Source organism: Anolis sagrei, chromosome 5 (assembly GCF_037176765.1).
Source record: "Anolis sagrei isolate rAnoSag1 chromosome 5, rAnoSag1.mat, whole genome shotgun sequence".
NCBI lineage: Eukaryota > Metazoa > Chordata > Lepidosauria > Squamata > Dactyloidae > Anolis > Anolis sagrei.
In genome coordinates this window covers 101,854,875-101,880,082 of record NC_090025.1, presented here as the reverse complement: position 1 = coordinate 101,880,082, position 25,208 = coordinate 101,854,875, and the positions used below count along the sequence as shown (strand labels likewise).

At 42.1% G+C, this 25,208-nt stretch overlaps 1 protein-coding gene across 1 annotated transcript in view; it reads left to right on the top strand.

Annotated features, from left to right (window-relative positions):
• The first annotated feature begins 3,118 nt into the window (after nucleotides 1-3,118).
• The window catches only part of DUSP16 (dual specificity phosphatase 16), a 46,642-nt gene continuing 24,552 nt past the window's right edge, over nucleotides 3,119-25,208 (top strand). The window contains exon 1 of the mRNA XM_067468933.1: nucleotides 3,119-3,591. The gene's annotated coding sequence lies outside the window, so the exon portion shown is untranslated. The remainder of the gene's footprint in view (nucleotides 3,592-25,208) is intronic.

The following is a 25,208-nucleotide window of genomic DNA, read 5'->3' as shown; positions in this document are numbered from 1 at the left end:
GCGCCCCCCCCCCCCCCAATCAAACTCAGCTCCCCACAAAACAAAATCCTGGCTACAGGCCTGTCCAGATCCATCATTGTTTGAGTCCACAGTGCTCTCTGGATGTAGGTGAACTACAACTCCCAAACTCAAGGCCAATGCCCAACAAACCCTTGTAGTGTTTTCTGTTGGTCATGGGAGTCTTGTGTGCCAAGTTTGGTTCAATTCCATCGTTGGTGGAGTTCAGAATGCTCTTTGATTGTAGGTGAACTATAAATCCTAGCAACTACAACTCCCAAATGACAAAATCATAATTTTTTGAGTGATGGTCACTCCTTGTGTTGTGAGATGTTTTCTTGCCAAATTTGGTGTGATTTCATTCATTGGTTCTTTTGTTTTAAGGTACTCATTGTGCACAGAGCATTTATATATATATAAGATTACTAGCTGTCCCCTGCCACGCTTTGCTGTGGCCCAGTCTAGTGATCTGGAAAATAATGAGAAGGCGTTGATTTCCAATATATGTAATGCCTTGATGCTTGTGTGGGTAAACAGTATATCTTGTTGTTTCTTTGTCAGTGTTGATGTGGAGATTGTCTGATTTGCCTACTCTGGAACATGCAAGATATAATAGTCCTTCTTTAGGGGTCCCTTTCAAATCTATGATACTATATCACTCTGTGTGTGAATCATATATATCTATCTATATCTATGGCTGGATGGCTCTTTGTCAGGAGGGCTTTGATTGCGTTTTCTTGCCCTGGTGAAGGGAGTTGGACTGGATGGCCTTAAGTATGGGGGTTCTGTGTGGGAAGTTTGTCCCAATTCTGTCATCGGTGGGCTTCAGAATGCTCTTTGATTGTAGGTGAGCTATAAATCCCAGCAACTACAACTCCCAAATGTCAAGGTCTATTCCCCCCCAAACTCCATTTGTGTTCATATATGGGCATATGGCATATTCATGCCAAGTTTGGTCCAGATCCATCATTGTTTGAGTCCACAGGGCTCTCTAGATGAAGGTGAACTACAACTCCAAAACCCAGAGTCAGTGCCCACCAAATCGTTCTAGTGTTTTCTGTTGGTCAGGGGAGTCCTGTGCGCCAAGTTTGGTTCAGTTCCATCATTGGTGGAGTTCAGAATGCTCTTTCATAGAATCATAGAATCAAAGAGTTGGAAGAGACCCCATGGGTCATCCAGTCCAACCCCCTGCCAAGAAGCAGGAATATTGCATTCAAATGACTCCTGACAGATGGCCATCCGGCCTCTTTTTAAAAGCTTCCAAAGAAGGAGCCTCTACCACACTCCGGGGCAGAGAGTTCCACTGCTGAACGGCTCTCACAGTCAGGAAGTTCTTCCTAATGTTCAGATGGAATCTCCTTTCTTGTAGTTTGAAGCCATTGTTTCGTGTCCTAGTCTCCAGGGAAGCAGAAAACAAGCTTGCACCCTCCTCCCTGTGGCTTCCTCTACATTGGCCTTCCTTTGTCAGTGATCCGGAAACTGAAGCTAGTGCAAAATGTGTCGGCGCTCGTCTTCTCGCCGGGATGCCGGCGAGGTGTCATATCACTCCAATTCTACAACAGCTGCACTGGCTTCCGATTGAGTACTGGATCACTTTCAAGGTGCTGGTACTAACCTTTAAGGCCTTATATGGTCTGGGTCTGGTTTATCTGAGGGCCAGCTTATCCCCCTACCAACCCCAGAGATTCCTTCGGTCCGAGGACCAAAATTTGCTTGAAGTCCCCAACATCCGGACTTATCATCTGTCCTCTACTAGGCAGAGAGCCTTCTCGATTGTGGCCCCTTATTTATGGAATGCCTTGCCAGTTGAAACCCGAACCATCCGAGAGCTACTTGCTTTTTGGAAAGCCTGTAAGACCTTTCTTTTCCGACAAGCTTTTGATGCATGAATAACTCGGGACTATGTCGGTTCTCATTTTTATTGTATTTTAAAGTTGGTTGTATTGTTTTAATCTACTGCTGTAAACCGCTCCGAGCCAAATTGGGAGTGGCGGTATACAAGTCTAATAAATAAATCAATAAATCAACATATTTATACATGGCTATCATATCTCCTCTCAGCCCTCTCTTCTTCAGGCTAAACATGCCCAGCTCTTTAATCCACTCCTCATAGGGCTTGTTCTCCAGACCCAGGCCTGTAGCCAGGATTTCGATTCGGGGGGAGGGGGGCTGAGTCCGAGTGAAAGAGGGTCTAGCCTAGCAAACCTTTTGTATCATTACCTCAATACCCCCATGCATATGGGATATAATATGATATTATAATTATATATTTATATTACATGTAATATTACTAATAATATTACAGTATAATTGATATAGTGCAATATAGCAATATTTAAAACTGACGTTGTACTATGTTAATAATATATTGTATATATATATACCTTGTAAGCCGCTCTGAGTCCCCTTCGGGGTGAGAAGGGCGGCATATAAATGTCGTAAATAAATAAATAAATAAATAAATAAATAAATATATTGAGTAGGGTGATCAGATCATGATATGAATAAACATAACAGTTTAAATAATGCACCAGTAAGACCTTTTCGCGAACCACCATGAGAATTTGGGGGGGGGGGGGTGAAGCCCCCCAAGCCCCCCCCCCCCCCCCCAATACATGCCTGTCCAGACCCTTGATCATTTTAGTTGCCCTCCTCTGGACACATTCCAGCTTGTCAATATCTCTCTTGAATTGTGGTGATTGTAGGTGAACTATACATCCCAGCAACTACAACTCCCAAATGACAAAATCATAATGTTTTGAGTGATGGTCACTCCTTGTGTTGTGAGACGTTTTGTTGCCAAATTTGGTGTGATTTCGGTCATTGGTTCTTTTGTTTTTAAGGTACTCATTATGCACAGAGCATTTATATATATATAAGATGATGATGATGATGATGATGATAATTATAACTGTACCCAATTGGCTTTGATATTCTGGGTGATATGGCTGTGTGGGCCCTAGGAGAGAGCCAAGGGGAGGCATAGCTGGAGGGAGGGAGGGCAGGAGAGCCAGGGGGCTGGAGCCAGAGAGGCTGCCAGGCGTTTCTGGCCTCTCCTCCTCCTCCCACCGCCCGCATGTCTCCCTCCTCCCTCCCTCCCCTTCCCTCCAGGCTGAGTTCATTCACTGGGATTGGTTTCAAATGACGCCATCGCTTTATTTTTACACCAATGACCTCATCTCGGCGGCTGCCTGCAAGTTTACTGACCAGCCAAAACTCTTCTCTCCTTCCTTCCCTCTCTCTTTCCCCTCCTCCTCCTCCCTTGTTTTCTTCCGTGCGATTCAATTATTCAGCCTGTTTGCTCTCTTCCTTTAATTACAAGGCAACTATCTCTCGGTGGGACATTCCCCCCACCCCCCTTTCCCTTCCTTTTTTCTCATCTTCAAGGTTCTCCTCCCTAGGAACCCTTTCTTCCTGAACTCGGGCGCGAGGAGGCGGGGGGGACACAAACACGCGCACGCACCGGGAGACTCCAAAGCGCTGGGGAAATTTCCCACCGGCTTTGAAGAAGGGGAGCCTTGAGAGAGAGGCACACACAGAGACACAGAGCGCGAAGAGCAGCAAGAGGTGGTGGCAGCAGCAACAGCAACAGCAGTAAGTCTTTGTGGGAAAGGGGAGGCGGGAGGGGGAGAGGGTTGTGTCACCCACTGTCCATGGACAGTCATGGAAGCGTGGGCCAAAGGCAAGAGCCTCCTTCCCTTCCCCTCCTGCCCCGTGGGCCTGTTTACCTTTGGCGCCGACACAAGCCCAGGTTTCTCCTCAGTAGCCAAAGTTACAGAATGGGGGCGCCTGGCTCCACCACAGTCCCATCTGAGAAAGATCTTGGAGTCTTCTTACTGGACACCTAGTTTAAAGTGAGCCAACTGCTATGCAGCAGGTTAAAAGCCAATGGGATTTTATTTATTTATTTATTTATTTGCTGCATTTGTTGACCGCCGCTCTCAGCCCTAGGGCGACTCGCGGCGGTGTACAACATATAAAAGACAATTTACAATAAAGCACGACGAAAAAACCAACATATCACTAATACACACTAATATAATTACGCTAAAAATAATCCGCTCCGTTTTACCATAGAATCATAACCAAACTCGTAATCCGTATTCCGTTCCAGTTGTCATTACCAGTTAATGTACACTCAGTTGAATGCTTTCTCAAATAGCCATGTCTTTAAGCTCTTACGAAAAGACATAAGGGAGGGCGCCTGCCTGATGTCAACAGGGAGGGTGTTCCACAGCCGGGGGGCCACCACCGAGAAGGCCCTCTCTCTTGTCCCCCCCAGACGTGCCTGTGAAGCAGGCGGGATCGAGAGAAGGGCCTCCCCAGATGATCTCAAGGCCCTCGTGGGCTCATAGGCCGAGATTTTGGGCTGCATCAATCTTCTATATCAGTGTTTCTCAACCTGGGGGTCGGGACCCCCAGAGGGGTCATCAGGGGGTGTCAGAGGGGTCGCCAAAGACCATCAGAAAACATAGTATTTTCTGTTGGTCATGGGGGTTCTGTGTGGGAAATTTGGCTCAATTCTATCATTGGTGGGGTTCAGAATGCTCATTGATTGTAGGTGAACTTCAACTCCCAGATGTCAAGGTCTATTTTCCCTCAAACTCCACCAGTGTTCATATTTGGGCATATTCGGTATTCATGCCAAGTTTGGTCCAGATCCATCATCGTGTGAGTCCACAGTGCTCTCTGGATGTAGGTGAACTACAACTTCCAAACTCAAGGTCAATGCCCACCAAACCCTTCCAGTATTTTCTGTTGGTCATGGGAGTTCTGTGTGCCAAGTTTGGTTCATTTCCATTATTGGTGGAGTTCAGAATGCTCTTTGATTGAACTATAAATCCCAGTGATTAAGGTCATGCAGTCCAACTCTCTTCACTTTCTTTTCCAGATCACTACACTGGGCCACAGCAATGGGTGGCAGGGGACAGCTAGTTTATATAAATAAAAATGTAATGTTCATTTGTGGGATTAACATAACTCATAACTCTACGATAGAATTGGGCTAAACTTCCCGCACGGAACCCCCATGTTCTTTGGTGACCCTTCTGACACCCCCTCACGACCTCCTGAACCCCAGATTGAGAAATGCTGCCTTAAGGCCAACCAGACCAAAAAAACATAATCAAATCCTTTCTGACAAAGACCCATCCAGCCCTAGATATATATATATATATATATATATATATATATATATATATATATATGATTTCCACACACATATGTATATGACAGATATAGTATCATAGATTTGAAAGGGACCCCTAAAGAAGGACAATTATATGTTGCCTGTTCCAGAGTAGGCAAACCAGAGAATCTCCACATCAACACTGACAAAGAAACAACACAAGCATAAAGAAATTACATATATTAGACACCAACACTTTCTCATTACTTTATTTTCCAGCTCACCAGACTGGGCCACAGGAAAGCGTGACAGGGGACAGCTGGTGGCAATTAATAATAATAATAATAATAACAACTATTACTTTATTTATAATCTACCCTACCTCCCCAAAGGTACTTAGGAGTATAGTGTCTAGGATCAATCAAAGGAGATTCCACTTGAACATGAGGAGGAACTTCCTGACTGTGAGAGCCATTCAGCAGTGGAACTCGCTGCCCCAGAGTGTGGTGGAGACTCCTTCTTTGGAAGCTTTTAAACAGAGGCTAGATGGCCATCTGTCAGGGGTGCTTTGAATCAGTTTTCCTGCTTCTTGGCAGGGGGTTGGACTGGATGGTCCACAAGGTTTTTTTCCTTTATCTCTATGGTTCTAAGGGAAGTCGTGGTGCCTTTGTATTCTGCTTTGGTGAGACCTCACCTAGAATATTGTGTCCAATTCTAGGTACCACAGCTCGAAAGAGATATTGACAAGCTGGAAGGTGACTAAAATGATCAAATGATCTGGAGACCATGAATCCCTATGAGGAGTGTCTTAAAGAGCTGGATATATTTAGCCTGCAGAAGAGAAGGTTGGGAGGAGACATAATAGCCATGTATAAATATGTCAAAGGATGTCATAAGGAAGAGGGAACAGGCATGTTTTCTCTTGCTCTTGAAAATAGGACTCAGAGGAATGGGTTCAAGTTATAGGAAAGGAGATTCCACCTGAACATTAGGAAGAACTTCCTGACCGTATGAGCTGTTAAGCAGTGCAACTTTCTGCCTCGAAGTGTGGTGGAAACTCCTTCCTTGGAGGCTCTGAAACAGGCTGGATGGCCATCTGTCAGGGATGCTTTTCCTGCATGGCAGGGGGTTGGACTAGATGGCCCATGTGGTCTCTTCCAACTCCATTATTCTATGATTCTGTGATCCTAGTGATCCCTTCGGGAGCTGCTGTTTCATTGCCGTCTTCCCCTTCTTAAGGAGAGTGCTATGAAATAGGTTATTATTGTATGGTTTTCCCTTGATGGGTTAGTGCAATGGGGAAGAATTGGAAACTAGTTATCTATTTCTATATATTAAAAGAGTATGCAGCATCTAAGTGTACAGATAAGGGACCTGTATGCTCTGGTGCTGCTCACAATTTTTGTGGGCACTATAATAATAATAATAATAATCATCATCATCATCATCATCATTTCTTGTCCACCTCTCCTCACAGCTCGAGGCGGGTGACAATATTTATTTATTTCTTTATTTACGGCATTGGTAGCCCACCTTTCTCAGCCTTGTGGCGACTCAAACTGTCTGAAAACATTATTTAAAATACACGTGTTAAAATATATTTTCACCAAATGTATATTAAAATACACAAAACAAAGATTAAACATAAGATGCAAGTTGAAAATTCGTCATTATAACTGTCTGGGGTAGGCCTCCTGGAAAAGATAGGTCTTCACTTGTGTCTTGAATTCTGACTCCTAACTTAGCTATTGGAGTTCTACCGGCAGGTTGTTCCACAGTCTTGGGGCAGCCAATGAAAAGGTCCTCTGAGTGACAAACGCCAGTCAGGTTCTGCCTGCATGGAGGAAGTATCCCCCAGGAGACCTCTGGCTGCCGTATTTTGAACCAACTGGAGTTTCCAAACTTGGTAAAAGGGTAGCCCAATGTACCGCGCAAGTCCAACCTTGAGATTACCAGCGCATGCACTACCATCTCAAGGTCCATCTCAAAGTACTCCAAATCTAGGAAGGGGCACAGCTAGCAGATCAGCTGAAGTTGATAACACTCCTTACTGTTGCATCTACCTGGGCTGACATTTGGAGAGACAGGTCCAGGATGTTATGTTTATAATCTCAATTTCCTATTCTTTCCTCCCTTGACATTTTCTTGCTGCTTTTTGGGTTGCTTTCCCCCTTTGGAGAGGAATATGCAGGTAACTTGAGCTATGGGTGATATTTTCTTACATGTCATTAGAGGGGATGAGGCTGGCACTCTTAAAAAGCAGGGGCACAAAGGCCACGTCTTGGGTCCCATCCATACTTGCAGCATAGTTGGGCCTTGGACAGGTTTTGCAATGCAGGTTTGTTCCTTACCTTTATTTCGACATGCTTCCACCTGCCTGGCTCTTTTATTTTCAGTACTAAAATTCCAAATGTAGTCACAGAGAAGGGGGAATACTGTAGGTAGGTAATTGTTTGTGATATAAAATCTTTTGCACAAGGAAGTGAAGCAGGAGAAGGAATGCTTCAACAATACAAACCAATATTAAAATGAAGGTAAAGGTTTCCCCTGACATTAAGTCTACTTACTTACTTAGGCAATCCCTCGTTGTCTGAGTAGGATTGTCTTCCAAGGTCGGTGTACTGTCGGTGGGTCTGTAGGTGACTGTGGAGCCCTATTCTTGATCTGCATCTTCTCCTGCAGTGAGGGCATTGGTTTCCAGGTGGAAGGCGGTCCCAGTCGGGGTTGGCTTGATGCTCCTCCCTCTTGGCACATTTCTGTCTTTCACTCTCCATTGGTGCCTCTTCAAATTCGACAGCACTGCTGGTCACAGCTGACCTCCAGCTGGAGTGCTCAAAGGCTAGGGCTTTCCAGTTCTCAGTGTCTATGCCAGAGTTTTTAAGGTTTATTTTATTTTATTTATTTTATTTGAGCCCATCTTTAACTCTCTTTCCTACCCACCAACATTCTATTTTCCATTCTTGAGTTTGAAGTAGAGCAACTGCTTTGGGAGATGGTGGTCAGGCATCCGGACAATGTGGCCGGAGCAGCGGAGTTTATGGCGAAGGACCATCACTTCAGTGCTCCTGGTCTTTGGTTCTTCTAGCACACTGACATTTGTCCGCTTGTCTTCCCAAGAGATTTGCAGGATTTTTCAGAGGCAACGCTGATGGAATCATTCTAGGAGTTGTGTGTGACGTCTGTAGATAGTCCACGTCTCTCAGGCGCATAGCAGGGTTGGAAGGACAATAGCTTTATAAACAAGCACCTTGGTATCACTAAGGATGTCCCGGATACTGGATACATTAAGTCTAGTTGTTTCCGACTCTGGAGGGTGGTGCTCATTTCTAAGACGAAGAGCCGGCATTGTCCATAGATGCCTCCAAGGTCATGTGGCTGGCATGTCTGCATGGAGCGCCATTACCTTCCCACTGAAGCAGTACCAATTGATCTACTCATATTTGCATGTTTTCAAACTGCTTAGTTGGCAGAATCTGGGGGTAACAGCAGGAGCTCACCCCGCTCCCTAGATTCGAATTGCCAATCTTTCAGTCAGGAAGTTCAGCAGCTCAGCGGTTTAACCCACCGCACCACCAGATTTTTTTAAAAAAAACCATTAGATTAAAAAAAATATTTTACTGACTATTATTATTGCTTCTTCCCCATACCAAGCTCTTGTGCCTTGACAGATAACATCTGCATATCATTGCATCCCCATATGCTTGGAAACTTAACCTATTAAATTACTGTCCGAAGGGGGGAAAAGCTAGAAAACCTTTGTTCGGGACAGGTCATCCATTCTACAGAACATTCATGGTTCTGGCCACTGTTCTTTCTCTGTAATCTAGTAGAATTTTGAATAATTGAAAAGCAGTGCCTATGTCTGGTTTCATTAAGGAAGAGTAGAAAGCTTTTTAGAAGATTCAGTGTTGCTGTATACCAAACAAAAAGAAATATTGTGGAAAATTCTGATTGATAGTACTGCATGAAGTTTGTTTTCTTTTCTGTTGTTGTTATAGAATTGATTGTTGGTTTGAAAACATTTGCAGGGCTCTCTACAGGAAATAGTTTTGGTGGAGGAAGAACTACCTTGGCCTATTACGTTTTGAGATATAGGTCAGAAATCTATTGCATGAAACAACCCACAAGCAAGAGTTTTGATTATAGCCCTAATTTGTTTTATTTAATGTAAGACTGTGGAGCTATTTAAAGTTTGATTTCTCAATCTAAAATAATTGTTTAGCATATTACTCTACTGATTTCAGTAGACCTCATTGATGTGTTGGTATGATCAGGTCTCTAATCTTTCCAGTATTCTATTTCATAACAGACTCTTACCAAGAAAAATGTACTTGTGAACTTGCATAAATTGTGAATTAAGGAAATTAACTGTGGAAATGGTTCACTTTGAGGAGTGTGAAGTAGTTCAAAACACTACTAAACCTTTAAAAGAAGGAATTGTTTATTCGAGAACTGCAAACATATACAGATACTTGGAAAGAGTGGATTTAAATTTTAGGTTGTTAATATGTTGATCAAACAGTATAATATTGAATTATGTTATTACTGTGTTGTCAAAGGCTTTCATGGCCGGAATCACTGGGTTGCTGTGAATTTTCCAGGCTGTATGGCCATGTTCCAGATGCATTCTCTCTTGACGTTTCGCTCACATCTATAACAGGCATCCTTAGAGGTTGTGAGATTTGTTGGAAACTAGACAAATGGGGTTTATTTAATCAGTGGCTTCTCTGTGTCCACAAGCATGTGAACAATTTCAACAGAAAGGAGGAAGGAAACCATGAAAATAAACAAAATTAAATACTTGTATTTAAAAACTCTAAAATCAGGATAGTAAATAAAGAGCAACACTAAAAAAAAAAAACAGGGGAATTCCAGACAAGAATTAATCAGGGTCAGCTAGCACCTTCCAGCAAAGGCTCCCCCCAGCAGCAACCAGCCAGGCTTTGAAGCTACAAGACCATCAACATGGCTAATTGCAACATTCACACTTCCCTCAAACTGACAAGAGTTCTTTCTCCCACCCTGGACATTCCACAGAGATATAAACCTCACTTGCCTGGTTTCCATCAGACCTCACAACCTCTGAGGATGCCTGCCATAGATGTGGGCGAAATGTCAGGAGAGAATGTTTCTGGAACATGTCCATACAGTCTGGAAAACTCACACAACCCTATGTTATTACTACTTAGAATAAATACTAAGTGATGTGGTGCCTATAAATATGACCGAAAGTTATGTTGACATATGTAATGCTGTAGTATTGAAAACATAGAGCCCAATGTAGAGTATTGGATTTCAATGTGATGTAGTCCAGGTTTTGAAATGTTTTCTTCTTATACTATAACTCCCATGACCTCGCTGTAGCCACACTGAGTTGCTGAATAGGTTGCTGAATAAGGTACACTTATAAGTTGCTAAATAAGGTACACTTTCAGAGCTCTGATTGTGTCTTGGTTCAAATCTTTGGCATATAACTTTTATTCCAGTCTAGTAGTGACCACAAGAACTAGAAGGAGGTCATCAGCACAGGAGCAAAGAGGAGTGAAGAGCTCACAAGTGCACATGTTTAAATCCAGTTCCAATAATTGTTAAGTCAGGAGATGGTTTTACGGGAGCAAATGACCAGATTTCATAGAGTTGATAGGGGCCTTCTACACTTCTAGAGTTGATAGGCACCTTCTACCATTCTTCTACTAAGGAATGGTAGAAAATCCAGAGCTAGAGCATTCTGGACAGGTGGCTTAGAGACTTCCAGCTAGGAACACCCTCCCCAACAACATTCCCACCACCATATTAATCACCAGGAACATTTTTTCTTATGTTCAGTTGAAATGTACTCTCCTTTGACTTAGGTGGCAATTCTATACATGCTTTATTGGTAGTAAACCACATTGAGTTCAGAGGGACTTACTTCTGAGTAGACATATATGAGTTTACTTTGTCTTGATCTGTAGATCTAATGTCTCCTTCCAGGACAACAGAGAAAATATTACCTTTTCTTCTATGGAGCATCCTACTTAGGGTGTTTTGAGAGTTCTATCATACACTCTATCCTACTGCCAATCTTGGTGGTTTGGTTGTTGTGTGCCTTCAAGTCATTGCTGACATATGGTGATCCTAAGGTGAACTTGTCACCGGATTTTCTTCACAGAATTTGTTCAGATGGGAGTTGTTTTTACACTCCTTTGATACAGAGAGTGTGTGACTTGCTCAACATCACCCAGTGAGTTTTAATGGCTGAGTGGGAATTTGTTTATTTTTAATTTTTATTTATATTTATGAGTTTATCAACTCATTTTTTTTACAATATCTTAGACAAGAGAGTATGTCATATTATATACAATCTAATAGTAAAACCAAAAAGTGAGTGGGAATTTGAACCCTGGTCTCCAGGGTCAAGCTCCAGTGCTCAAAGCACTACACTACTCTGAGTCTCTCCAGTTTTGAGTGCTCTAGTCTAAATGTGTGAATTTCCTTCAGACTTTTCTCATGGGACTTATTTTCTCTACCCAGCCATCTTTGCTTCCCTCCACTGAACCTGTTCCAGTTTGTCAACATATTTCTTAAAATATAGCATCCAGAAAGGGAAAGTAGAGTCTAAACCAGGGCTTCTTAAACTTTTTCCACTCACTACTTTTTTCTGTTTGAGAATTTTTCTACATGTATAGGTATATAAAATAGGCATGAAAATCAAACATTTACTGATAATAAATGTGTATTTACAAAGCTTGCTAAATAGATTAGTTTTCCTTTTGTGTGGAGTACAGCTGAAGCATTCTTGCACATTGTTGCTAACAGATTCCTGGAAAAGATTCAGAGAACTTTTACTGTTGCCAATTTTTTTTTGTGATACCAGCATTGGGCTAAGCTAAGGGGAGCCTATTTGGGGTTGAGATCCACTGCTTAAAAAGCATTGCCCTAGTCTAGACAACACTGGACTCTTTGCAGGAAAAGATGAAACTTTGCATCTTGTGACTTGGAAGTTTAGTGCTGTAAATGCATTACCTTTTTTTTATTCTAAAGTATAAAAACCCCAGTTTTCCATTTTCTCGAGGTAATTTTGAAGTATCTTCCTGTCCCACAAAGTGTTAACTATCTCTCCTAGTGGGTCTGTCACTTACATAGCTGAAAATGATTTCTTCCATCCCCTTATCACTCTAACACTACTGGAAAATAAGGGCCCAGGACAAAGTCCTATGGCATGGTACTACAATCTCTTTCTGGCATCCACTAATGAACGTTCTTTGAGTACAAGATTCCAGCCAGTTATTTGTGCAAGTAATGGCATTAAGGTAAAGGTTTTCACCTGACATTAAGTCCAGTCGTGTCTGACTCGGTTGTGGTGCTCATCTCAATTTCTAAGCCAAAGAGCCGGCGTTGTCTGTAGACACCTCCAAGGTCATGTGGCCGGCATGACTGCATGGAGCGCCATTACCTTCCCGCCAGAGCGGTACTTATTGATCTCACATTTGCATGTTTTCGAACTGCTAGGTTGGCAGAAAAGTAATGGCATTACTGGGCCTTAAATTAACTTTCATGCTGAAAAAAATGACAGACATGATTTTGTGCGGTATTTGACTGAAATCAAGAGAAATAACTTTCACAATAGTTCTTACAATCCACTAAACTGATAACTGATTTGTAAAGGACACATTTATTCTTGCAGGTTTTGCTTTGGGCAAATCAATTCCAGCATTTGCTAATCACTTTGTTGTTATTAAGATGCTTATAAACTAACTAATTTAAACATCTGAATAATGCAGCAACCAAAACCACTGGTGTGACATCTCAGGCGCCACCGAAGTTATCCCAGATAGTTTAATTCAAAATTAAATGGCAGCAATTATAATGTGCTTGCTCCCTTTACTGTCTGTTTCCTGGTAAGTTCCTAAATTACAACTAGACTTGCTTGATTGCTTGGAGCAAATAAAAATCGCTCCCAGGTGATAAAGCAGCAAATTTAGAGTCGTAGTAAATGACAAATTTCGGAGATGAATAGTCCTGCATCATAGTATTTCTTTCAACCGTCTGCTGTCAGGTCTGTGAGTGTAATATGTCAGCCATGGTCCTGATCTTTCATACTTCTTTTCTAAAGATTTATGGTGTTTTCCATCACCATGAGCGGTTAAGCAGATGGATACTGATAGAACATCTCAGAGTTGAAGTAATCACTGCAACAAAGATATTCTTTTTTTTAAAAAAAAGTGTTTATATGCAAGTTAAAGAAATTAGGAAAACTAAACTCTGGTTTTAAAACTTTTGAATTAGCTCTTACTAACAATCCCTCAAGGTCATTATTTCCTGGGCATATCCTCTGTGACGTGCAAACAAATCATGAAAATTCATTCCAACTTACCTAAGACTGTTTAGTGAGCAGATGGCTGAGGGGAGATTCTGAATCACACCTTGATCCTTTTGTGACGTTGTGCACCTTCAAGTCATAGTGACCGTAAGGCAAATATGTCATGGAGTTTTCTTGCTAAGATTTGTTCTTTGCTTGAGAGGGTGTGACTTACCCAAAGTCAATCAGTGGGTTTCCATCGCTGAGTGAGGATTCGGACCCTGACTCTCACAGTTGTTAGCCATTGGATGAGACTAACTCAGTTTTGAGTTTAGAAACAGGTTGGCTGTAGCCATGATTGAATGATACTTCTGGGAGTGGCTGTGAATTCAACATCAGTCTCAAAGGAGCTACAAGATCCCCTTGCATTGAGAAGACATAGGAATTGAATAAAATGTTTTAGTAGCATAGAATCAGATGTGTTGCTCTAATCGTTCCTCTTACTTTTAGAGAGATAGCCTATCTATTTCTTTGAAAAAGTACATTTCTTTGTGGAGGAAAAGCTTCTGGTAGAGTTCCTCATCTTTCTTGAGCTGTGGATAGCTAACACTGCTGATGACTTCATGTGTGAACACTTTTTCAGTGAGTGTATGTACACACTTTTTCTTGATTTGACTTAATAGTTTAAGTTTTGACTTAAGCTATTGTTACGTAAAAATGTACACAACAGCAGAATCCCCTTGTTTTGTGGTGGTCATTGAATTATTGCCCCTTGAATGGATTTAGAAGTAAACAAAGCAATTCCTCTTCTGCAAATGTTTTGGTAGCCTAATTTGGTAGCAAATGTTTTGGTAGCCAGGTCACTGACGACTACTTGTTCCTGAGTGGATTTTATAAATGGACATGGAGACTTTTGTTAAAAGGTTATATATCAATTGCATTCATGGCAAGCATACTTTCCCTCCCATATGTCCTGCATATCAGTACAAAACATTAGTGTTGGTTCCTAACATTGGGGGTTGATTCCTCCTTAGAAGACGAACAGTTTAGAAGGGGAAAGACATTCTTAACCAGTGGATCATCTCTGCTCAGTGTTTCATGTATTTTTTTTTTGCAAGTCCACTTTTTATCTGTTGACTTATAGATTTTGTGTGATGCTCACAATGAAACGTGTGAAATATAAAAGACTAGCTTTGTTACCCAGCAATGTCCGGGTTAGGTATTTGGTAATTTGTAACACTATTTATTTGAAAGAGTCATTGTTTTGGGATTTTATGAATGTCTCATTAAGAACATGTATAAGGATGTAGGTGGACTACAACTCACATCATGCCAGGTTAATCCTCCCAAACCCTTCCAATATTTTCTGTTGATCATGGGAGTTCTGTGTACCAAGTGTGGACCAGATCCATCATTGGTGGAGTTCAGAATGTTCTCTGGATGCAGGGTGAACTACAACTCCCACCTAGGTGGGTCAGTCCCCCAAGCCCCCTAAGTATTTTCTGTTGGTCATGGGGTTCTGTGTGCCAAGTTTCGTCCAGATCCATCATTGGTGGGGGTCACGGTGATTTCTGGAAGTAGAAGCCAATAGGAAAAAGGACATTGTCGCTTACATATATACATTCACTTTTATTATATAGACCAGCTTAGGTACCTACCCAACGATGTCTGGGTTAGATATTTGGTAATTTGTAATGCTATTTATTTGCAAAGGTCATTGTGTTTGGATTTTATGAATGGTCCCATGAAGGAAATGCATAGAGATGTGGATAAACTACAGTTCCAATCATCATCTGTCATTACCCCCAAACTGCACCAGTATTTAAAGTTCATCATGTTGGTTATGTTTGCCAAGTTTGGTTCAAGACCCATCATTGGTGTGGTTCACATACTCTTTGGATGTAGAGTAAACTACAACTCCCATAATTCCTCAGTGAGTGCCCACCAAAACCCAATGAATTAGGTAATTTGGTAAAGAGAAACGTTTGGAAAAATCATTGTTTGTTTTTGGATTGTACGAATGATCCTATTAGAAAATGCACAAAGATATGGGTGGGCTGTAAGTCCCCCCAAAGTCTGCCAATATTTAAATTAGTCATGGTGGGTCTGTGTGCCAAGTGTGGTCCAGATCTCTGGAAGAGGGGGCCATCTTGGACGATCCATACAAACAACATACATACAAATTTTTATTATAGACTAACTTAGGTACCCGGCAATGCCTGGGTTAGGTCTTTTGGAAAGAATAAACATTAGAAAATATCATTGTTTGTTTGTGAATTTTATGAATTCTCCCATTACAAAATGCACACGGATATGGGTGGGTTGCAAGTCCCACCATTCTCTGTCATTTTCTACCAGACCCCTCCAGTATTTAAAGTACTATAGTAAGGGGGGAGATTTAGATGCTGAAGTATGTTTTTGCTTTTCAGCCATTCTTGACAGTACTTTGTTTAGCAGTAGTGGCGTATTGGTAACTGTTGTTAGAATTCCCTAGTTAAGATAGTTTTGGGCTCTCTGTATACTTGCTCCTCAATGGCTGTAGCAGGTCCACTTTTTGAGGAAAGAGCAGAGAGAAATGAGGCTGGAAGCATGTGTGAGAGAACAAAGTTGGTGTTTTCCTTGTGCTCCATTTGTGGTTTGTTGCTGAGCCAAGGGTGACCTATTCAGAGTTGGCTCCGAACAGGCTGGCAAGCTTCCATTTTGTCTCTCTGCAAAATGTTCTTTTAGGTTTTTTTTTAATAACTGAAATGGGATTGAAGAAATAAAAGGCATAAAAATGGAAATTAGTTACCACAATGAATTGTCCCCCTTTTAAGTCTGTAATGAGTTAGGGAGGATACTTTCTTTCTTAACACGTATTATGTCTGTTTTCGTCCGTACTCCTCCCCCATGTGTCGTTTCTTGATTACAGAGCAGCTGAGGTTCACAATGGTAGGTTATGGCATGAGTCACTAGATACAGTCCTTGCCAAAACCGTCTTGCCACAAATCTTGTCCAAAGGGCTTGTCAAATTAGCCAGCCAACAGAGCATTCGTGAAAGTGCTTATTGCTTGTATCAGTAAGGATTCGTTTCTGCTGACTTTCATACACAGAAACATTTTTTTCTGACTATTACAGACTATAATAGTTACAGAGCTATAAAAACAGCATTATGATTTTGCATTTGTTGATATACAAATTAAAGTGAAATTCCTTCCTCTTCATAGATTGAGAACTTTATTTTGTACTAGCTGTCCCCTGCCACGCGTTGCTGTGGCCCAGTCTGGTGATCTGGAAAATAAAGTAATGAGAAAGTGTTGGTTTCTAATATATGTAATTTCTTTATGCTTGTGGGTAAACAGTATTTCTTGTTGTTTCTTTGTCAGTGTTGATGTGGAGATTGTCTGGTTTGCCTACTCTGGAACATGCAACATATCATTGTCCTTCTTTATGGGTCCCTTTCAAATCTATGATATGATAGCTCTCTGTGTGTGAATCATATATGCCTATCTATATCTATGGCTGGATGGCTCTTTGTCAGGAGGGCTTTGATTACATTTTCTTGCCCTGGTAAAGGGAGCTGGACTGGATGGCCTTAAGTATTTTCTGTTGGTCATGGGGGTTCTGTGTGGGAAGTTTGCCCCAATTCTGTTATTGGTGGGGTTCAGAATGCTGTTCAGCAGTGGAATTCTCTGCTCCGGAGTGTCGTGGAGGCTCATTCTTTGGAGGTTTTTAAGCAGAGGGTAGATGGCCATCTATCAGGAGTGCTTTGAATGCAATTTTGCTGCTTCTTGATATGGGGTTGGACTGGATGTCCCATCATGATGATGATGATGATGATGATGATGATAACAACAACACTTTATTTGTACCCCGCTACCATCTCCCCAAGGGACTCGGTGCAGCTTACATGAGGCCGAGCCCAAATACAACAATACAAGCAATAAAACAGCAATACAAGCAATAAAAAAACATAGACAATAAAATATACAACATTATCAATAAGACAATACACAGTTAAAAACAGTGGAAGTCCAAATGTAAGGTTAAAATTGGAAGTAATGCTGGGACATGGACAAAAAAGTGATAATGGTGTTTGTGGAAGGGCATACGAGCAGACCTAAAGAAATGTAAAGTGCTTTGGAGGACAAAGTGCTATGGGATCATTATTCCGGGAAGGCACACTGGAACAGCAAGATCTTCAAGCTCCTCCTGAAGACTGCCAGAGTTGGGGCCTGTCTGATGTCTTTAGGGAGTGAGTTCCAGAGTCGAGGGGCCACCACCGAAAAGGCCCTCTCTCTCGTCCCCACCAATCGCGCCTGCGATGCTGGTGGGATCGAGAGCAGGGCCTCTCCGGATGATTGGAGGGATCGTGTGGGTTCATATATGGAGATGCGGTCACGCAGGTAGGCGGGTCCCAAACCGTTCAGGGCTTTGTAGTTAAGAACCTGCACCTTGAATTGGGTCCAGTAAATGAATGGCAGCCATGAGGTCTCTTCCAACTCTATGATTCTATGATTCACATTTTGGAATGACAATATTTGCATATATGTAAATAATGAAGTATCTTGCAATGGAACCCAAATCTAAACATGAAATTCATCCATGTTTAATAGACACTTTATACACATAGCCTGAAGGTAATTTTATACACAGTATTTTAATAATGTGCATGAAGCAAAGTTTGCGTCCATTGAACTATCAGAAAGTAAAGGTTTCACTATAATGGCCACTCATGTAAACCATTTTGTGTGCTCAACCTATTTTTTTTTTACAATAAATGTATAGATTATAAAAAAAGTATTTAATGACCTATTCCCCTCCCCATCTCCATGTCTCAAGCAAACTATACTACTTGTGGTTAGGTCAAATGTTCCTTTTGGTTTCCTTCTTTCTTTAAGTGTCTTATAATTTCCCTGTTGCAACAGCTCCATTGGCTGCCAGTCTGGTTCTGGGCAGAATTCAGAATGCTGGTTATGAAGCCCTACATGACTCAGGTCCAAGCTATTTGTCAGATTGTATCTCCCTGTTTTAACCTGCCCAAGCCCTGAAATTCTCATGAGAGGCAATTTTCTCCGTCCTACCTCCATCGCGAGCACAATTGGTGGAACCTTCTCAATGGCTACTCCTTGATTCCGGAACTCCCTGACTAGGAAAGCCAGAATAGCCCCTCACCTGCTGGCCCTCCAATGGCAGGTTAAAACTTTTCTATTCAGACAGGCTTTTGAATAAGGAAGTTTTTAAGACTGAGCCAGGGAATGCTTGAGTTCCAGGGCCTGGGAGCAGCCACTGAGAAGGCCCTCTCCTGTGTTTGCTGTAGATATGCCCATGAGGCTGATGGGCATATCTACAGCAAACACCCACCAGCTTAAAAACTATCCACCATTCTAAAATTGCTATTGGTATCAAAAATGGAATTCCCAAATTGCGAAATATATAAAATTATATGAAATAGAAATTGCAGCTCCATAAAACCTAGCAAGCCACGTATTTACTTACATTAACTTTTTTGTGGAAAATCATTTCTGGATTGTTGTCTAGTCACACTCAAAACCTCTGCCTTAATTTCTTTAATCCCCTCACTATGGACTGGGAGATTGGAGGGGGGGGGGAGTTAATCAATTGATGTACCATCAGATCTCCCTGGGTCTGTTTCCTGCTCCCATTGATAAGATCTAGGGTATTTGTGGGAAAGATCCAGCGGCAACGCCTCAAGCCAGCTTCACCAATTGAGATGGGCATCATCATCCCCATTGTGTTCACTGGACTAACCCTATTCTATTAAGCAGAGCTAACCCATTAAACCTACCAGGGACTCATTACATATTGCCACATCACATTCCTTTGGGATCACACCCCTTTCAGAGGCGGACCATTAAATGGACCGACATTTCAAATGATCCATTGACACTTTATTGACATTCCCACCATATGAACAGTGAATTGGCAAAGACGTCTGACGGAATCCTGAGCCACTCTAGATGCAGATCCTAACTGGACTGTTGTTTAACCATTCAGGAGATGGCATGGATTTCTTGAATAGCCGTGAAATAAAATTAAAATGTCCTGTATTCACAGTTGCAGTATGTTAGTACTTTGGAGTGCTTTCTTTGCTGACATCCTCTTTGGCCACTGAAAATAAACCTGTAGTTTTGCATTCCACCCTGTCTTTGTCTGATTTGGCCTTCTGGATCAGCTAGACACAACAGGCTTCTGAACTCATGGTTCTTGCAGTAGCTGAAATCACTCAACACTGTTGTATGCCCTAATACATCATAAAACCTTATTTATTTATTTAAAGCATTTTTATTCCGCCCTTCTCATCTCGAAGGGGACAGGGTGGAGCACAACATATAAACGGCAAACATTCAATGCCGAAACATTAAGGAGCTCCATTGGCTGCCGTTCATTTTCAGTCCCAATTCAAGGTGCAGGTTCTTACCTACAAAGCCCTAAACGGTTTGGGACCTGCCTACCTGCGTGACTGCATTTCTGTGTACGAACCCACACGATCTCTTCGATCATCTGGAGAAGCCCTGCTCGCGCTCCCACCTCCATCGCAGGTGCGATTGGTGGGGACAAGGGAGAGGGCCTTCTCGGTGGTGGCCCCTCGACTCTGGAGCTCACTCCCCAAGGACATCAGGCATGCCCCAACTTTGGCAATCTTTAGGAGGAGCCTGAAAATGTGGTTGTTCCAGTGTGCCTTTCCAGAATAAGGAAACTCCCAGCAATATGTCCATAATTGCACTTTATTAGTGATCTAGGACTGTCTGTACGCTCCATTCTTTTCCGAAATTCTATCCTAGTTATATTTCACCTGGTCTTGCTCAGCATTATTTTTAAAATTTTAATTATTACATTTGGCCCAGCCATAGGTTTTTAAATGTTATTGTGTTATTGTTGAAGTTTACTGCCTATTTTTTGTTTAGGAGTTTTATTTTATTGTTTTGTATTACTGTTGTTGTTGTTTTTTGCTGATGTATTGTGGGCTTGGCCTCATGTAAGCCGCATCGAGTCCCTTGGGGAGATGGTAGCGGGGTATAAATAAAGTTTTATTATTATTATTATTTATTATATTAGACCACACACATACAAAAGCATTAAAATCACATATCTTACCTATGCTTGTGCTCTGGAATTTCAGCAGGGAACTACTGCTGATGTGGCAGCCCTATTCAGTGACCTCTGATCTTGTGCACAGAACTACCATGGCTTAACCACTCTACAAATTTGTTTAGCTCATGTCTTCAGACTCTATCCTGACATAGCCAGTTGGGTTGAATCTCCCCAAGTGTTATCCCAAATCTATTTACCCAGCTGACTCAAGTGCTCTAAATTATGTAGTTTCTCTCCCCTTGTACTTTATGCCTACTGTATCCTACCAAAATTCAGCTTGTTGTATGCAGCCAAAAGTTTGTAAAGCAATACAGTAACCCAAGAGAAGATCATAAAGCAACAAAACCTATGTGTAGATGCACATTGAAAAAAATGATACCCCAGGGAAATAAGTCACCATCACCCCCCCCCCCCCAATCCTTGCAATTCCATTACTAACCCAGTCACCCTCCAGCACTATGTGTGGAATAGCTTTGTCGAGAGAGTCATGGTGCTGATTTCCTTTCTTCCTCAGGAAGAGAAATGAAAAGACAGCTTACCCATTAGACCACCTCAGACTGTGAATGACATGATTAAATGAACCACACCACTGTTCTGTGATATCCCTGCTTTTGCTGCCTTGTTTCCCTTCCTATGCTGCTACTATGCTAAACGGTTCGGGACCTGCTTATCTTCGCATCTTCCCCTATGAACCAGTACGTACCTTGAGATCTTCTGAGGAGGCACTGCTTTCTCTCCCCGTCCCCCCCTGCCGCCGTCTCAAGCACGGTTGGTGGGGACGAGGGAGAGGGCCTTCTCGGTGGTGGCCTCCTGGCTCTGGAACTCCCTCCCTACGGAGATCAGACAGGCTTCTACCTTGTCCTCTTTCTGAAGTCAACTAAAAACCTGGATGTTCCGGCGTGCTTTTGATTAAGCAGCCCACCAATAATTTTCCTGTTTCCTACTTTACGCTCAGCACTTTCACCGGTCGATCTCAATATGTTGTTGACAGTATTTCCAGCCCTCCCCATTTGATTGTTGCACTTTTCTTGCACTCCTGCCAGAATGTATTGCACTCAGTGAGTTTGTACTCCAGCTATGTTCTTTTTCTCAGCCATATTGTTTGGATGTTGTTTATAATTGTGAGTGTTTTCATTTTATCTGATGTTTTAAATCTGTTGTGTTTTACTTGTAATTTTGAGCTTGTCCCTTGTAAGCCGCCCCGAGTTCCCTTGGGGAGATGGTTGGCAGGGTATACAAATAAAGTTTTATTATTATTTGAAACACAACAAGATGAGTCCACAGCAGACACTCTGCTGGCTGTTGTATTGGATCACACGTCGGACACTTCCCAAGTGTCTAGGACAGTGTGATGTATCGGCGAATAATGCGTGCAAATCCCAGTAAGGTGGCCTTCTGCAGCTGGCAGATGGTAATTTTGTCAGCGCCGATTGTATTTAAGTGCAAGCCAAGGTCTTTAGGCACTGCACCCAGTGAGCCGATCACCACTGGAACCACCTTTACTGGTTTGTGCCAGAGTCTTTGCAATTCGATTTTTAAATCTTCATATTCTGTTAGCTTTTCTAGTTGTTTCTCTGCAATCCTGCTGTCACCTGGGATTGCGACATCGACGATCCATACTTCGTTTTTTAACACGATTGTGAGGTCAGGAGTATTATGCTCCAAAACTCTGTCTGTCTGAATCCGGAAGTCCCAGAAGAGTTTGGTGTGTTCATTCTCTGTAACTTTTTCTGGCTTGTGATCCCACCAGTTCTTTGTTGCAGGCAGATGGTGTTTGTGGCACAAGTTCCAATGAATCATCTGAACAACGGTGTTGTGCCTCTGCTTGTAGTCTGTCTGCGCGATCTTCTTGTAGCAGCTCAGGATGTGATCTATTGTTTCATCTGCTTCCTTGCAGAGTCTACATTTGGGATCTGTTGTCGACTTTTCAATTCTGGGTTTGATGGTATTGGTTCTAATGGCTTGTTCTTGGGCTGCCAGAATCAGGCCCTCCGTCTCCTTTTTCAAAGTTCCATTTGTGAGCCACAGCCATGTTTTTTCTTTGTCAATTTGGCTCTCAGTTTTTGCCAGAAACTAACCATGGAGTGCCTTCTTTTGCCAGTTTTCTCCTCCTCTTCCTCCTCCTCCTCTTCCTCCTCCTCCTCCTCTTCTTCTTCTCCTTTTTCTTCTTCTGTGTGTCACACTTTCCTTCCCTAGTCTCGCACTGAATCTTCACTATACATATTTCCTCCATTTTTATGTTACCAGTTCACCTCTCTCCAAATTCCCCTCCTTCTCCTTTCCTCGCCACACTCCTTTGCCATACCACCTTCCCTTATTCCTTGCATTCCACCATGTACCTCTCAGCGCCCCTTTCCCCATTGCTTCAACTTTTGCTGCCACATTTTCTTGTGCTTTCTCCACTCAGGCCACTGCATTTCCCATGCCTCTATTCTTTCCTTAGCCCAATCTCAAACTTTCATATTTTTCCCTTCCCTTGTATCTCCCTATTTTGCTCTACCTTAAACTTGTGCCAGGCTTACCTCCCTTGCCCCACTGTTGAACCTCCTAGACTCAAGTTATGCTTCTGCCCATCTGTTACCTAAAGGCATGGTGATTCCATAAGATGACCAATGCTGCTTTAAATAAAAGGCAGGCAAATGATACTATCACTGCTGGAGGGTGAGGTACCAAGGGAGAGTATGATAAACCAAGAGGAAGTAGTCGCAGGGCAGTAATGGAGAGGGAGGAAGGTGGAGGCAAGATGTTGGTATTCCCCTGGCTCCATAGAAAGCATAGGAGATGTTATGATGTATTTTGTTATTGTGTGTTTATTGTGTTGTATTATTTTGGGCTTGGCCTCATGTTAGCTGCTCTGAGTCCCCTTTGGGGAGATGGTGGCGGGTTATAAACAAAAAAATATTATTATTATTATTATTATTATTATTATTATTATTATTATTAGCTGCATATGATTCCGGAACCAGATGGAAATATGTTAAGTCATGCAGAAGCAAGTCAGCAAACAAATAGAATCCATGACATTTTAAATACCAATAACTGATTTGGGTATGAGAAGCTTTTCATTGGTGTTTGCCATTGTTGCATCCTCCTCTTGTTTCTTCTTTGTGTCTCCATTGCTTATGTACAGTCTTCATGGAGAACTCCGTAAAACAAATTTCATCAATTCTTTTCCCAGTAATAGCTAAGCTTCCCCGTTCTTGAACTACTACATTACATTTTTTGTTAAAGAGAGAGTCTAGTTCTCTGTATTTTGTTTGGTAACACTTCTCCCAGTCCACCTGAAAGTAACCTTTGGCCAACTCTATCATGCTAACCTACAGGGTTATATTTTCTTTCATTAGAACTTGAACTTTGTACTTGTCTTGGCCTTCAATCATTCACTGTGTGCTCATTGGATACAAATTAATGCATGTTTTCTGTTTTGCAATCTTTTTCCTCTGTGTAATCTGGGAATTGAATGTTGGCAGATTGCAAACAAGCCTAACGATACATTTAATGACATAACTGTGAGTCGACCTGAAGATAAGTGGAGTCATTCGGCTATAAAATCATTCCATTTGTCAGCTCTGGAGCTTGTTTTTCCTGTCACCACCATCATATTATTGCCCTACAAATGGGTAGCTTTTTCATGTCAGGAGTGACTTGAGAAACTGCAAGTTGCTTCTGGTGTGAGAGAATTGGCTGTCTGCAAAGACATTCCTCGGAGAATGGCCAGATGTTTTACCATCCCGTGAGAGGCTTCTCTCATGTCCTCACATGAGAAGCTTGAGATGACAGATCCCTGGGTTCGAACCACCAACCTTTCGGTCAGCAATCCTGCCAGCACAACGTTTAACCCATTGTGCCATTGGGGGCTCCTAAAAGAACCATAGAGATTTGTGTGTTTTGTAATTATAAGATAATCTCCAGATCTTCTTCCTCCCAAAAAAGAAACACCTAGCAAGCTTCTTCAGTTATAGCGATATATTTGAAAATATGTTTGAAGAAGCAATCCTTCAAACATATTTTCATATATTGGGAAGTCTGAAACTCTCACAACAGCATCCCATCCAAGATTTCTATGACTTCTTATACCCTGGTGTTGAACGTGGCTCATATTCAGCTATAACACTGTCAGGATTTCACCTGGGAGTGTTGACAGCTCCAACAATCAGCTTATTTAAATGTATTTATTAAAAAGATGTTGTGTTGCCATGTGTTGCTGTGGCCCAGTCTGTGTATATGTGTTTTGTTTGTGTGTATGTATGTGTATGTATGTGATAATGCACATACGTTGTAATGTAATTTATTTGGAGTGCTTCTACCCCACCCTTCTCAACCCCCTAGGGGAGACTCAGGGCAGCTTACAATAGGCACAATTCGATGCCCAACAGTTCACAAAATACAGTATACAAAATACAATATAATGACAACAGTTATAACTAGTTAAAACAATCAAATTAATACAATAGCAGCAATAAAATCATCTTGTGGTCAATGTTTGCCAGTTCAAAAATCCATAATCCATCCAGCATTGTCATTGTTCTTTCCTACTCTGGTCGTCATTGTCTTTTATCCATCTGCCAGCTTACCCGAAAGCCTGGTCCCATATCCAGGTTTTTAACTTCCTTCTGAAAGAGAGGAGGGATGTTGATGACCTAATTTCCCCGGGGAGTGCATTCCACAGGCGAGCGGCCACCACCGAGAAGGCCCTGTCCCTCGTCC